This window comes from Acomys minous (genome assembly GCF_964271855.1).
Source record: "Acomys minous genome assembly, chromosome: 8".
Taxonomy (NCBI): Eukaryota; Metazoa; Chordata; class Mammalia; order Rodentia; family Muridae; genus Acomys; species Acomys minous.
Genome location: NC_140489.1, coordinates 100,548,956 through 100,565,482, shown reverse-complemented (window position 1 = coordinate 100,565,482; position 16,527 = coordinate 100,548,956). Strand labels below are relative to the sequence as shown.

At 41.4% G+C, this 16,527-nt stretch overlaps 1 protein-coding gene across 7 annotated transcripts in view; it reads right to left on the bottom strand.

The window, feature by feature from the left end:
- The window catches only part of NCOA1 (nuclear receptor coactivator 1), a 220,557-nt gene that overhangs the window by 142,498 nt on the left and 61,532 nt on the right, over window positions 1–16,527 (bottom strand). For all 7 annotated transcript variants that reach the window (XM_084793407.1, XM_084793411.1, XM_084793409.1 and 4 more), the window contains one exon: window positions 10,863–10,996. The gene's annotated coding sequence lies outside the window, so the exon portion shown is untranslated. The remainder of the gene's footprint in view (window positions 1–10,862; window positions 10,997–16,527) is intronic.

Genomic DNA, 16,527 nt, shown 5'->3' with positions numbered 1-16,527 from the left:
TGGATGGTTACTAAGGCAGGTACCGAACATCAGCCTCCATCCTATATACCCACATATACACACATTCATACTAACACACTAATACATACACATAGTAATACACACGTGTGCATGAACACATGCATGAACACAGACACACTTATACTAACATGCACATGTGCACACACACACACACACACACACACTTATATTAACACACACAAAGCCATATGGTGTCATCCTTAGTACTTGGTAGACTAAGGCAGCAGGATTCTGAGTTTGAGGTCAGCCTCTTAGGATCTATTAAAAACATGTCTTACATTTACTCATTAATGTGCGATGGTGCTTTACACCCACAGCGCAGTGGGAAGGTCACCAAACAGCCTGCAGCACTCAGTTCTTTCCTTCCCCCACGTGGGTCCAGGAGAATGCAGTACTTCTACACACCGAAGCACCCTGCCAGCCAGTAAAAGACTCTCAAAAAAAGCTTTGAATTTCAAAATGTAATAGTATATTATGTGTTCCCATGCTAAAGTTCTCCATCTTATTCTATTTTTGTGGTGTAGAGGTTGAGTATAAGGTCTTGCACATACTAGGCAAGACTCTGTCACTGAGAGCCACCCAAATCTATGTTCATTTTTATTTGAGGAAATTAAAGTGATAAAATATTTAAATTTTCATGCCATGTCAAATTCCATGGGCTAAGGGTATACCTCAGTCATATAGAACTTACCTATGGTGTGCTCCACAGTACCAGACACACAAATGCACAAATATGCACTAGAAACAAAACCCACTACTGTCAAAATCAATAAAGCATCCTTCCTGTAACCAGAGCATGACTGAAGCACACTAATGAATGTAAAACTGTCACAGTATAAAGCCCATTATTCTGTGCAACTGACAGACACCAATAAAATGGTTTTTTAAAGCTAAAAAATTTAGTTTGACTAGTGAAAAGCATGTTAAAAGCATGCTCTTTCTTGTTTAAGTACCATACAACTAGTGTTATTTGTGACTGTAATAGCTTTCTAGCAGCCCCACTGTATCAAAACCTTAAATTGAAGCAGTGAACCAAGTCCTTTGTTTTCTGAAACCTAAATTCCCTGCAGTTTGTTTGCACTTAAAAAAAAACAAAACAAAAAAAACCAACCTATTATTCAACAACCTGATCTTCAAACTCTGTTTCATCCCAAGGCAAAGAGATGGGTAAATCCTAGTCTACTCTGAGACGTGTAACTTCTAAGTAAGCCTTCCTGCAGCCGTTTCCTCTTACATAAAACAGAGAAGAGACAGTAACTTGCACCGCATATGGAAATTGGGATGGCATCTTAAGACACATAGTGTCCGTCAAGCATGGTGGCATGGGGCGCCTATGGTCTATTCAGAAGGCTGAGACACAAGCATCACTTGGGCCCAGTTCTGAGTCAGCCTGGGTGGCGTACAGACACTCCCTCTCAAAGGTGAAGTGGCAATAACTAAATACCAGCTATCATCTTTCTGTTCCACTCTTAGTGGCTCTCTTTCTTCTCACCCTCCCTGCAGCTCACACCCTGAACCACACAGCCACACTCCACGTGGGATCATCTTTCATGCCGCATCCTCAGCAACCGACAGAAGGTGAACTAAACACCCTCACGAGTGCTCATTCTTGTGCGTTAGACTCTGGCTCTGTAGAGTCCAGACTCTGTCAGGAGAACATTTCATCTGTTCTCTCAAAATATCTGTTAACAGATTAAAAAAAAATACGCTAAAGTCATAAGCTTGACATCAGAAACACTGACCTATGCCCCAGGAGTAAAGCCTTTTTTATATACAATTTCAAAAGCCATGCTACCACTCCAGAATTATAACGGTATACGCTGGGGTTTGAAAGAAGTTATTCTTTACAATCTTCAGTTTGGGGGTGTTTAATTGCATTTTTCAAAAATACCATTAAAGATACATTTGCAGGTCTCTCTGATCCACTACTACACAAAGACAGGTGCAGGTAAGCTGCAGGGAGGAGGGTGGTGATGCACAGAAAAACAACACGACTTTTAGTTAGTGACGCCAGGTCATCAGAGCCACGTTCAAGACACTTCAGGAAAAGGCTGTCTGTAATGTGACCCTGTGACCCACCTCTTCTCTCTTGTGGATGAAATCAAAATTTTCCTTTCTCAGAGCCTATGTGCCTCCTCTCATAAAGCTCAACCATCTCATCAGCATCTTATGCTGCCCTTTGTAGCCAGCTGGGAAGAGCCGGATTTCCTCCTGAAGTGCCCCCCTCCTGCCAATAGGCAAGTATTCTTCTGGCATCCCACTCCACTAGTGGCCCCCCCTTTTTTTGCATCCTTTATACAGATCATAGCAATTATGCATTAAAATCACCATCACACATCTTCAGAGTTTCCCTACATGCCCAGGCCTAGGACTTCTTAACTCATAAGACATTTTTTTCTTTTACAGTTTTAAACATTAAAGGATAAAGAACAATTTTTAAACACTGGTATGTAGTTGTTTCTTGAATGGAGAGGTATATTTACTAAATACATATTGGATGTGCTAAACACTGTAGTAAGTAGATTGGCTTATTTTATCTTAAGTAGCCAATAAAATGTCAAGTAGGACGAAATCATGTAATAGGTGTGGGCATTATGGGGAGGAGGTGTAATGTTATAGAGGCACAAAGAAATTCACCAAGTAGAACCGATAAAACCAACAAGTAATTGAAGTAAAATGAGCCACAAATTACAGATTAACAAGGAAATACATATTTTTGAAACTATAGATGCTGCTACAGCACACTTGACTCTCTGATTTTTCTGCTACATACTCAACTAATTCTTAGTCTGTTAATCAGTTCCTTGTAGTAATAAAGGAGTAAACTCAACAGACCTCTGTGTTCTCTTAAGTATTAAGACAGGTTCCAAAATAAAAATTACAATGAAAACTGCTCTTTTAAAATTGGCCTCATCAACCAGTATACTGAAAAAACAAATATAAAAATAATTAAGTATAATAATTAAAAATATGTCATTAGAATTAAAAAGTTACAAAGAGAGATGCAAAACTAGAGAAGCAGCAGACTGCAAGGCTGGAGGCCCTGGGGGTAAGTCCAGCCTCATGTACAGCAGATAATTAACTTTTGGCAGTTAGCATCTTTTCATCGGAGTTGTTGAGAGTCTAGTGACTCAATCTGCATAAAGTGCTTAGAATAGAGCCTTAAATAATAAATACCACACAGCCAATCTGTCCTTTGTGAGAAATATCTTCTTTACTGAATACTTAAGAAATTATTTGAATTAAAAATTCAGCTCATTGCTAAATGAACATAACTGAACAAAGACTAATTTTTGGACCTTTCACTTACAGGATGAATTTTGAGAAACTTGTACACTACCCCTTACCCCCTTCAACCAGTACACTGTTCCAGTCGTAAACCCCTAACATAAACAATGACCAATCGTCATATATCAAATCTCACTAATCTTCTTGCTAAATAATAGTGAATCAAATCCCTTGCACCCATGAATATTTCAATGTGTCCCCCAAAATATAAGGACCTTGCAAACATACTGTATACTATTATTATCACATTTAGAACTAAGGATAGTTCTTGAATATCAAATATCCAATCAGTATTCAAATTTCCATGATTGTGTCATAGACATTTATGGACAAAACCTGGACCATCTAAAAGTTCAAACATTGCCAATAGCCTAATGTTTTCTCTTCTGTTCCTCCTTTTACTCATACTTTATTGTTGGGGGTAAAGCCTATGTACCAAGGACATGTATTTTGCTGGAAATATCCAGTGTATCATTTCATATATTTCCCTATTCCAATAAAATAGCCGTTAGAAGTAGAGACTTGATCAGATTTGGGTTCAAATTTAATTTGGAGGCACAGTTACTTCACAGGAAGGTTGTACTGTAAATGCCCACTAAACCGTCCTGTAATGCCAGCAGCCAGTGGTGACTTTTGCTAAGGATCAGGAATTTGTTCTAAAATGGCGAGGTCTGTTCTATCACCCTTTCTTTCTTCATTTACTAAAACATCCCTGAGAAAAGCTTCCTCTCAGCTGCCAACTATGTGGCTACCCTGAAGTATAGCTGGTTCCTAAGTATACTTCAAGCAAAAGTAGACATGGTGGTTTATTTGTATGTTTATAAGCATCTTAGGAACCTACATGTAAGCGCAGTCAATGTGACCCATTGTACTGCTATGCTTAGCAATGTGCAAACCGTCTCATCCTTGACCAGCCAGAGCCCACTGCTCCTGCATCTAGATTGTTTTGCCAAACCCCTATTTGTTTTGTTTGTTTGTTTTTGATAGCCTCATTGCAAAATGTTTATGAACACAGATTGGAATCAGTTTGAGATGCAAACCAATCTTCTTCAGCCTGTTTCTTTTTTATCATTAATTTTTACTAAGGTAAAAACTTTTAATTAAAAATCATCTCTATCGTTAGATTGGCTATTATGATGGAACCCGAAATAAGATGTTAAGCAAGATTTTTCATTTATATCTACTTCCAGTATTCTGTTGAGTTAAGAAAAATTTAAAGCATATTAAATGCTTTAATCTGATTGGAAGACAAAGATTTCTACTCTTTGTTTGCCTTTGGTTATAGAAAGTATTTTAATGCTAAACTACAATTTTATTGTTTTTCTTTCCTTATGAGTATATTCAGTGTATAACACGTGGGTTCTATTATGTTACATGCATATAATTCTCTCTGCTCACCACCTTCTCATGCCTCCCACACTGGTCTTTCCCTCTGTTCAAATGGTCTCCTCCTTCTTCCCTGTCATACACGCACACCCTTTAGCATAGATTCTGCATATGAGAAAAAACATATGACACTTGACATTTTGACCCTGGCTTATTTCATTTAATATGATGATCTCCATTGCTGCCCGTTTTCCTGCTAATACCATCATGTCATTCGCCTGTTGAAGAGCACCTAGGTTATTGTGAACAGAAAACGTGACACCCGGGGCTCTCTCCTGTCTGCTTACTTGGGTTCCCATTCGTACACACCCAGGCGTGCCGTAGCTGGATCATAATGCACTTCTAATTTAAGTCTTTTGAGCAACTTCCCTACCAATTTCCATGGTGGCTGCACCTAAAATTAATAGCCTCACCAACAGTTTCCTTCCACAAGCCCTGCTCCCCACATTCTCGTCAGTATTTGTTTTCTTGATTGATAGTCATTCCAACTGGGATAAGAATGAATATTCAATATAATTTTGATTTGCATTTTCTTGGTGGTTCAATGTGGCAAACATTTCCTTATATATTTATGCGGCCATTTGTACTTCTTTTGAGAAATTTCTGTTCTTTCATTCACACATTTATTACTTAAATCATTTCCCTTAATGCCTTGTGTTTCTTGGGCTTTCTAGGCCCTAGACTCTGTCAGATGTACAGCTGGAAGTCTCCTCTGCGGATGGGCGGGCTGAGTCTCTGCTGAGGAGCAGGGTGGTTTTGTCTTGCTCATGTGCCCACTCTTGCTGCCTCATTGTGAACTCTGAGAGTCCTATTCAGAAAGGCTTTGCTTTTCCCTGACCAACTTCAGCGTCAAGTTTTCAATTAAAGCCTTATATCCATGTTGAGTTGATTTCTATACAGGGCCAAAGACAGGAATATGGTTTTATTGTTTTACATATGGACACATCAGATTCTGTTGAAGAGGCTATCTTTCTTCAGTGTATGGTCTGGGCACCTTTGTCAAAAATCAGATAGTTGTAGCTGTGTGTGTTTATTCCTAGACGTCTTATTTTATTACACTGGTCTACATGTCTGGTTCTGTGCCATTACCATGCTGTTTTTGACATGATGGTTCTGTAGTATAACTCGAAATTTTAATTTGATGATACCTCCAAAACTGCTCCTTTAGCAAAGGACGGCTTTAGCTATTGATGCTCTTTTGTACTGCCATATGAATCTTAGGATAGCTTTTTTCCTACTGGAGAGAATATCATGGGAATTTTGACTATACTGACTCTTAGATCATTTTTAATAATATAGCCATTCTCACAATATTAATTCTGCTAATCCAAGAATTGGGATGTCTCTAGACCTTCTAGTATCTTCTTCAATGTTACCCTTTCTGCTCTGCCCCACCCCCACCTCCAGTCTTCTGTAACTAGGACTGTTCTGCTTTCTTCATTGGCATGCTTGTTATTTATTGGTAGATGGGCTATCAATATTGATTTGTTTTTATCCTGCTCTGGAACTCTCTCTATAGACCAGGCTGGCCTCAAACTCAAGAGAGCCACTTGCCTCTGCCTCCCAAAGGCATGTACCACCACACCCGGTGAGATCTAAGCGTTCGATGGTACTTTTTTGCAGTCTTTTGTGTGTTTACAAGTGGGGATATTTCAACTGCTTCGTTTTCTATTTGTATCTTTTATTTCTTTGGTTTGACTTACTGTTCTAGCTAAGACTGTAAATATATTAAATAAGGATGTAGAGAGTTGGGCAGCCTTGTCTCATTCCCAACTTTAAAGGAAACGCTTCTGGGGTTCTCCACACTTAGTATAATGTTGGCATAGGTTTCTCATCTATATCCTCTATTAAGTTGAGATACATTCCATCTGGTGTTAGTTGAAAGGTCTGATAGAATTCCGCAGTGAGCACAGCTGCCCTGCACTTTTGCTCTTTATCACTGCTTCATTCCACGGCTTGCAAATTGTTTGTATATGGCCTCTTCATTTCATTTTAGTAAGTCATCTATGTCCAAGCTTTCCAGGTTTTTTGTTTGTTTGTTTGTTTGCTTGCTTGCTTTTTTAAAAAATATAGGTTTTCAAAAAATCTCTAATTGAACTATGGATTTCAGTAGAATATGTCCTAGCGTCTCCTTTTTCATCTCTAATTTTATCAATCTGGGTCTTTGGTTAATTTAACTACAGGTTTGCTGATCACATTATTTTTTTCAAATTCTTTGTTTCATTCATTCTTCCTTTTTTAGTCAGTCTATTATTTTATCAATTACACCTCATTTTTATTATTTGTGTTTGTCTACTAATTTGGATTTTGCCTTGTTCTTTTACTGAGGTCTTATGGTATGATTATTCAGTTACTTAAGTTCACTTGACTTCTTTCTTTAAAGTGTTTATTTATGTTTGTGTGGATATATGCGTGCGTGCGTGCGTGTGTGTGCAGAGTTCAGAAGTTAAAGTTGGGCATCTTCTTCAATAACCCTGCACCTTTTCAGCTACACTCCCTTCCTAGAAGTGACCTGGCTGTATCCCAAAGGATCAGGTGAACTGGCTTTGCCACTGTCACTTGTCTCTAGGAATTTTTTAATTCCCTTATTTGTTTTTATAACTTGATAAAATAATTAAATATAGGCAAACAGTGAAACTCTTAGAAATTGAGTTATTCTGTGATATAAATCAGACCTTTAAAAAAATATATATACATATATATGTATGTATATCATTTTTAACATAGAAACTTGTGATATTAATGAAACTCTAATTTGAGACTACTTGAAATACTAGATCAGGCCCCGTGAAATAAAAGAAATAAAATTATGATTTGCAAATAAATATTTATTCAATTTTACCAAAATATAACTTACAAACATGTAAAAACTTTCCCTTGTGTAAACAGCAGACAATACTGTGGCAAAATATAATTCTATAGTTGCTGAGCATTTAGTTCTTTACAATTTCTGAATAGATATGGGACACTGCTTACAGCCAAAATTTTTACTTTTTTCAATCATGATTGGAAAATACATTATTGATTACTAATTCCATCCCTGGAAAACAGCAGGCATAAACTGATATGGTGTACTCTCTAGTAATCAATGGCCCAAGACACTCTTTCATGTAGCTTCTCGTAGTCTTTTTGTAGTCTGTGCTGAAGGAAAAAAATGCAGCTTCTCTGAGCTATAAATGGTTTTAAAATAAATCAACCAATAAAAACAAGATACAAACAAGAGCTTGTTTGTATCTTCAACGCTAACCAGCAACACCTAAGTGAAGTGTTGGTATGCGCTCTGAATATCAGAGCTTACCTTCTACCAAAAAAACAAAATACTCACTAGCAAACGCATGACAGTAATTGCTTTTCCAGATGGTATGCCTTTGATAAGACATTTTTGCCAAAAGCTCATTTTACTTTCTCTCCAAGCATAATATTTATCATTAACTTTGAAACTGGTTTTACAAGCTTCTCATTCTTTGTGTGTACTGAGTTTTGTTTTTCTATGAAAAGGAAACTTCTAGATACTCTAGTAGTAAGGCATTCTGGTTTTAGTAATCATAATCCTTACTATCACTCTAAACCCATTTGTGTTGTTTTATGCACACATTTCATCTTTTTTAATCACAAGTCCAAATGCTAATTATTATTATAAAGACCTAAGAAGCATGAAATGTTTCCCAGAGTGTCAAGAAAGAAGCTCAGAAGCCTGTGCCCTTCCTTCCCTGCTGCGGCAGCAACAGCGCAGCACAGGCCTAGACCTTCCTCACCGACTTCTCTAAAATCTGTTTCCAACCCTTTCCTCAGTCAAGACAAAACAATTTAAAAAGTTAACCTGGTGTTCGTTACGCTGTAATAAAGAGCACATACTCTAGTATATTTTCTGGGGCCTTACTCATTCTCTCAAGTTTTCCTGATTTCACTTTAATGGACTCCACCCAAGCAGCACAATCAATCCCATTAATCTCAATATCTAAACTTCTCTAAACTACTGTCAGCGAATACAGTTCAAAGGTATTATAAAACTTTCAATTCTCTTTATTTTCAAAAGAGGAAACAAATATGAATAGGGCATTACCCTACAGGACCTTGCAATATTGGGGAAGTATGTGAAATTGAATTCAAAATTTTCAACAAGAATTTAAGCAATCTATTTTAAACTACGGAGAACTTTCAGAAGCAGAATCATAGCATCCGCAACCAATTAGCAAACAAATTCAAATGGTCACAATTTCCTAAACTCAAATCTTGTCTATTGGTAAGTTCTCAGAAAGAACTGAACTGTACCACTTAGAAGGAGAACCTACCCTATGATTTTATGGTCACACATAGCTGGTTTCAGATGTGTATTCAGTCTTGCTGGCCCCAGGGTGGCCATTCCAAGATACCTATGTCTTCAGCACCATCCCTAATGACGTTCTATAGTAACCTACATCTCTCTGCAAATGTAAAAACAGTTCTGTTTTGTTTTGTGTAAAGCTTGGGCATCCAGCTGATATTAATAAAGAAGAAATGTCATATCTAAAAAAAATTAAGCATGGTGGTTCTAATAGTAAGACAAGTCATCATATATTTACTCATTATTTATTTTTTATTCAAAATGACTTGCACACACAAAATAAACTTGGAAAAGTACACTGTATCAATCTACTAGATGCCAGTGACATTGTAAAGCTTGTTACTAAGGCAACAACACACTTCTACCTGATATGAGCTAACTTCTTTTTAAGGAAGTAATCGATTGCACCATCCTCTTCTAGGAGGAAACCTTTTACAGCTAAGCAAGTTTAGGATTACCACAGCATGGCAGCTTCTCATTCTTTTTAATATACTGTTTTCCATATTTTCTTTCTTTTTTTTTTTTTATACTTTGTACGTGTGCATGTGCACACGAATGCCACGGCTTGTACGTGGAGGTCAAGAGAACAACTGGAGGCAGTCACTTCTCCCTTCTGACTCAGGTGGTCAGTCTTGGTGGCAGGTTCCCTCACCCACCTGTCCTCTCACTGTCCCTAAACAACAGCATATTAGCATTATGTATACAGTGCTCTGCCTGCATGTACACCTGCCCACCAGAAGAGGGCACCAGATCACATTATAGATGGCTGTAAGCCACCCTGTGGTTGCTGGGAATTGAACTCAGGACCTCTGGAAGAGCAGTCGGTGCTCCTACCACTGAGCCATCTCTCCAGCCCCCCATATTTTCTTAAAAAAAAAAACAAAAATATGGATCTAATAATGAGATATATTATTCTCAGTTTTTTACCTTTATATTCTAACAAAATACTGTTTTCTAAATTTCTGTAAAAAAAAAAAAAAACTTGGAAATCAATCATCTTTGCCTACCCCAACATGCATTCTTTCCATCCACGTAGAAAGATATAGTGAAAAACCAAACATTTAGTTTTTAAACAAAAGACATAAATAACTCTCCCCTGTTTATAATTTGTATGTATTCTAAAAATCTAAGTAACGACTGCTGTGTTCGTCTCCTCTGCCATTATATTTCCTTTTTGGTTTTATTTGTCTTATGCATTCTTTAAAGTAGGGATCGACCCTATGTTTCAGCAGAGTCACTTGACTCTAATTATATATCTCGTCTTTCTCTTCCAAGTGAAACTAGTCCATCAGGTCCAAAGGTACCACGGGAATAACAGTGACACTTCTGCTGTATAGAAAATCCTTAACAGCGAGTTTACGAGAAAAGAAAAAAGTTTCCAACTGAACCGCAGAATGACTACTACTAAAGGCCTCACTCTGGTAGGCCCTGGTAGGCTGCTGGATTTGGTGGTTAGTTTTTTCCTGTGGAAACAGGGTCTCACTGTGTAGCCATGATGATTCCCCTAGCTCATTTCTCTTAGTCCTGGAATGCAGGTGTGCGTAGGACTCTCAGGATACATCTGCTTCAGTGCTAGCTTACTGCATCCCAATCTTCAACCTCTTTCTTATCATTGACAGATTTTGTTAGTTAGAAGAAACATATCTTCCAAAATCAAAATTTTTTTCTCTGCTGGGTTTTGGGGAAAGTGGAGTGAGGCAGGACTTGGGGAGCAGTGAACTGTTTTTAAAAGCTAAACACTCTAACATGTGAGAACATTTAAACTTATAAAACCTACATCCAGAAATCAACATCATAAAATCACTACCAACAAGTCAAGTTCAGTAAAACTGTGCCTCAGTACCTTTGAATAAGTAGAAACTCTGAATGTGGTGTCTTCATTTGGAAGCAGGGATTCCTCCTATGCGATCTCGTCTGAAGGGCCTTGGTTTTATCGTCAGATTGGTTCCAGTTACATTTCCACTAGTATGGACAGGTCTAAAATAGAAGAAAGGACACTTGGGCCACGGAAAACATGATGGATTCGCTGGTTTCCTGCAAGCACACAAAGACTCCTACGTGCTTCAATTGGTTGAAAAAAAAAATGCCAGTTCTCATTCATGTGACAGCTGCAGGTGGAAAAGAAATTAAATCAAAGATTAAAGATGTAACAAAGAAATGTGTGAAGTTGCTAAGAAGTTGACTGGATTTCTTTTTTAAAGGTCAGATCTCTTATGGCAGTCTGCAGCAAACTGGATGTACTGTGCTCACACAGAGAGCTGCGCAGCAGCCTGTATACCCCGGCACCCTGCCCCAGGTAAAGCAAACAATAGGAAGAAACAGGCGTTCCAGAATAAGATCGTTCTGCAATAGCACAGAGCCCAGTGTCATGGCTGGTGCTCATATCTGGGCCACTGCTAACGCTAAGTGTTCCTACTCTACCTCAAAACTGCCACCAAACAGTGGGGACTTTACAGACAGGGCCTTTGAGTGTGGATCCTAATGGCGTTAGTTTTACCATTCAGAGTGAGGTTTGCATGCTAGGAAACTAACCCCACCAACGAATCGAACTGTGTTCCCAGCCCTAAGCACTAGCTCTTCATTAACATTTCTCTAAATCACAGAAACAGATAATCAAGCTGCAGAGATGATCACTCTATCAGATCAATTTAGGAGCCTGGGCTACTTAATTCTATCTGTGGTTCCCAGGACTGACATTCAATCAGCTTTATTCAAAACACTAACCATCTGGACAACTACCTTCTCTCCTATTTTCATGCCCACAGTGTTCTCTGCTTTTTCACCCACCCCATTTATTCCACAACTGCTGTTCTTTATTCCACACAAATGGCCAAGTATACAAAAAAAGTGTTCAGCATCACTAATAAACAGGGAAATGCAAATCAAAACCACAATGAGATATCAACTCACTTCTATAAGAATGGCTACTATCAAAAAGACAAAAGACAGCAAGTGCTGATGTGGAGGAAAGGGAACCCTTGTACACTGTGGTTGGGAATGCAAATTACTACCTCCATTATGGAAAACAGTATGGAGATTCCTCAAAAATTAAAAATAGAACTCCCATATGATCCAGAAACTCCACTTCTGCGTATATATCCAAAGGAAATGAAATCAGTACATCAAAGAGACATCTGCACTCCAATGTTCACTGCAGCACTACTCATAATAGCCAAGAAATGGAACCAAGTGACGTGCCCATCAGCGGATGGATGGATAAGGATAATGTGGGATACAGACCCAGCGGAATACATTCAGCTGTAAAACAGATTGAAATCCTGTCATTTGTGACAACATGGATGGAGCTGAAGGTAATTACATTAATTGAAATAAACCAGTAACTGCAAGATGAGTGCTGCAAATCTCACTCACATGTGGAATATAAGAAGTTGATCTTGCAGCCGTTAAGAGTAGAATAGTCTTTACCAGAAGCTGTGGAGACTAGGGGCAGGGAGGGATGGGAAGAGACTGACCAGTAGGTACTAACTTAAAGACTTTCTGGTGGTCTGTTGTACAGTGGTATCACTGCAAAAAGATGTAGAATATATTTCAAAGAGCTAGGATAAAAAAATAAGTGGGTTTGTTGTTGTTGTTGTTTGTTTTTCAAGACAAGGTTTCTCTGTGTAGCCCTGACTGTCCTAGAGAAATTGTTTTTGCCACAAAGAAATGGTAAATGTTTGAGGAGACAAATGTTTAACTTGAGTAAAAAAAAGTGCATAATGAAAATGTACATGTATTAACACCATCACATGCTAGGGAGGTCAAGGTGAGTGGAGCCCTGGAGCTTCCTAGCTAGACACTTCATGTGGCAAGTTTCAGGCCAATGAGATTCTGTCTCAAAAACAAGGTAGATGGTAGCCGAGGAGCAACAGCTGAGACCATGCTCTGAGCTACACATGCACGTGCATACATGTACATGTGCATCCACAAACACACAAAGAAGGGAGAAAATTACATGCCACCCCACAAATAAGTACAATTTTCATGTTTTCACTCATCAGTTAAAAAGATACATTTAAAAGTTCAAACCCATTAATATAATTGTATGGTTTGTGTATAAACAAAAAAAATACATGTGGAATAATCTTAAATTGGGATTAGGGAAATGGGTTGGTGGGCCAAGAGCTCACTGCACAAGCACGGGGCCTGAACTCAGATCCCAGCACCCACAAAAATCTGAGCATTTTGGTGAGCACCCACAACCCAAGTAACTAGCGGTGAAGACAGGCGGCACTCCAGAGCTGACAGGCTAGTTGCCCAGCTGAACCAATGAGCTCCAGGTTCAGTGAAGAGACCACGCCCAGGAAATAATATAGTGTTAACCACCCAATACTGACCTCTGGACTCCACATGCACACACTTATAAGTGTGCTTACTCTTGTGTACAGACACACAGATACATGCACACATACACAAAACACATGCACATTTTAAAATCTTAAATTTTTTTTCTACTAATAAATGAGGTCTCCTCTATATCAGTTCATCTTTCCTTTCAAGTTGATCCTATCTGAAGTTAATTAACTGTCACACATGCTGAAAATAAAGGGGTGCTCCTCAAAGTGAAGGGCCTAAAAATCGGAAAGTATCCAACCCTCACTGGAGATTGTTTTCACTTGGCTTGAGGAAAATGAAGCACACAGTACAAGAGATAAAGGTTCCGTTCGTCTTGGGGGAGCAGAAGAGTTTCACTACAGAGGTAGTCTCTCCAGATGAATTTTCATAAATGACACAAATAAAGGAAAATGGAAGACAGTACAGAAGATCAGCAAGAACAGACATTTGAAACAACATACACCTTGACAAGAACTCTGGTGGTTTAAATAAGAAATGTCCCCAACAGGCTCATATATCTGAACCCTTAGCTCCCAGGTGGTGACACTGATTGGGACGGTTACAGAACCTTTAATCCTATTTCCTGTTTTCTCTCTGCTTCCTGTGCATAAATAAAAATATGATTGGCCGGGGCTGGTGAGATGGCTCATTGGTTAAGAGCACTGAGTGCTCTTCCAGAGGACCCAAGTTCAAATTCCAGCACCCACATGGCAGGTCACAACTGTCTGTAAATCCAAGATCTAATGCTCATAGACATACATGCAGGCAAAACACCAGTGCGCATAAAATAAAGGTAAATAAATTAAAAAATACATGATTGGCCAACTTCCTACTTCTGCCTCCACACCATGCCTTTGCTATCATGATGGTCCCTGTCCCTCTGCAACCACAAGCTAAAACAAACCCTTTCTTCCCTGTGAAGTTGCTTTTGTCAGTGTGTTTTATCATAGCAGCAGCAAAGTAACTAATATAGAAACGGGTACCAGGAAATTGGGGTTGTTGCTATGAAGAACCTGCCTATGTTGTTTTTTCAGAAGAATGTGGAAGAGTTTGGAACTTTGGGCTGGAAAGGCCGGTGAATGCTGTAAGCAGAGCTTAGTGGACCATTCCAACAGAAGCCGTGAAGGCAGTACTGTGGAAGGTAATGGAGACAGTGGAGGCCCAGCGCATGAGGTTTCTGGGGTGAATGGGACTCTATTAACAACCGGCCTAGAAGCTTTTCATGTGATATTTTGGCAAAGAACCTGGCCTATTCTGCCAATGCTCTGAGAATTTGCAACAGTGAAATTAAAATGCAGCAGGCTAATTTCTTTGGCAGAAAAATTTCCAGACAGCACAACACTGAGTCTGTGGTGGGGTTATTACTGATTACTCTTATGCAGTTCTACAGCAACAAGTGAGGCAGAAAGAAAGAAATAAAAGATGTACAGTTCGGTGCGGAAGCTTAAGACTGCAGTCCAGTCGTGTGTTCAAAGAGGCAGTTATGTTAAAGAGATTAATCACTGGAGAGACCCTCCTGCTCTGTATTGGAAAAATTGAAAAAGTGCCCTGAGGGCCAGACCCACCAGGTAAGCCTCCAACTAGTGAAGAGAAACCAAGGGGTAACTTGCTCCTAGCAAGCAATTGCCTAGTAAGGTTTTCATCAGCCTCAAGTGTAGCAGCTGCTGCAGTTGTGGTCCAAGGGTACAGGGGACATCCTAAGCAAACATCTGAGCATGGTAGTCTTATCGATGAGGTAATAGTTTTAGAAACCAGAAAGAAAATTGAAGAGGTCATGGAATCCTCCCACCACAGTTTGAGAGCCACCGAGGCTAGGCAGTGGGGGGCAGGATCAGAGTCCCCCATGCACAGAGGCTAGGCAGTGGGGGGCAGGATCAGAGTCCCCCATGCACAGAGGCTAGGCAGTGTGGGGGGGGTAGGATCAGGGCCCCCCATGCGCAGATGCTAGGCAGTGTGGGGGGGGGTAGGATCAGGGCCCCCCATGCGCAGAGGCTAGGCAGTGGGGGGCAGGATGAGGGTCCCCCCATGCGCAGAGGCTAGGCAGTGGGGAGCAGGATCAGGGCCCCCCATGCGCAGAGGCTAGGCAGTGGGGGGGCAGGATCAGGGGCCCCCATGCGCAGAGGCTAGGCAGTGGGGGGCAGGACCAGGGCCCCCCATGCACAGAGGCTAGGCAGTGGGGGGCAGGACCAGGGCCCCCCATGCACAGAGGCTAGGCAGTGGGGGGCAGGACCAGGGCCCCCCATGCACAGAGGCTAGGCAGTGGGGGGCAGGATCAGGGCCCCCATGCACAGAGGCTAGGCAGTGGGGGGCAGGACCAGGGCCCCCCATGCACAGAGGCTAGGCAGTGGGGGGCAGGATCAGGGCCCCCATGCACAGAGGCTAGGCAGGGGGGGCAGGACCAGGGCCCCCCATGCGCAGAGGCTAGGCAGTGGGGGGCAGGACCAGGGCCCCCCATGCACAGAGGCTAGGCAGTGGGGGGCAGGACCAGGGCCCCCCATGCGCAGAGGCTAGGCAGTGGAGGGCAGGATCAGGGCCCCCCATGCGCAGAGGCTAGGCAGTGGGGGGCAGGATCAGGGCCCCCCATGCGCAGAGGCTAGGCAGGGGGGGCAGGACCAGGGCCCCCCATGCGCAGAGGCTAGGCAGTGGGGAGCAGGATCAGGGCCCCCTATGCGCAGAGGCTAGGCAGTGGGGGGGGGCAGGGCCAGGGTCCCCCCCATGCACAGAGGCTAGGCAGTGGGGGGCAGGACCAAGGCCCCCAATGCGCAGAGGCTAGGCAGTGGGGGGCAGGACCAGGGGCCCCCCATGCACAGAGGCTAGGCAGTGGGGGGGGGGCAGGATCAGGGCCCTCCATGTGCAGAGGCTAGGCAGTGGGGGACAGGGCCAGAGTCCCCCCCCCCATGCGCAGAGGCTAGGCAGTGGGGGGCAGGACCAGGGGCCCCCCATGCACAGAGGCTAGGCAGTGGGGGGCAGGACCAGGGGCCCCCCATGCGCAGGTCTTACGAGAGCACTAGTAAAGCAGTAAAGGTGAAGCCTAGACTACAGTGGAGACAGGAAGATGCTGGAGATGCCAGGGCTGAGATATACACATGGAGAGCAGCGTACTGGGAGTCTATGCAGCCCAGAAGAAAACATGTATGTGACAGGCAGCAAAACTGAAGACCTAGATACATGAC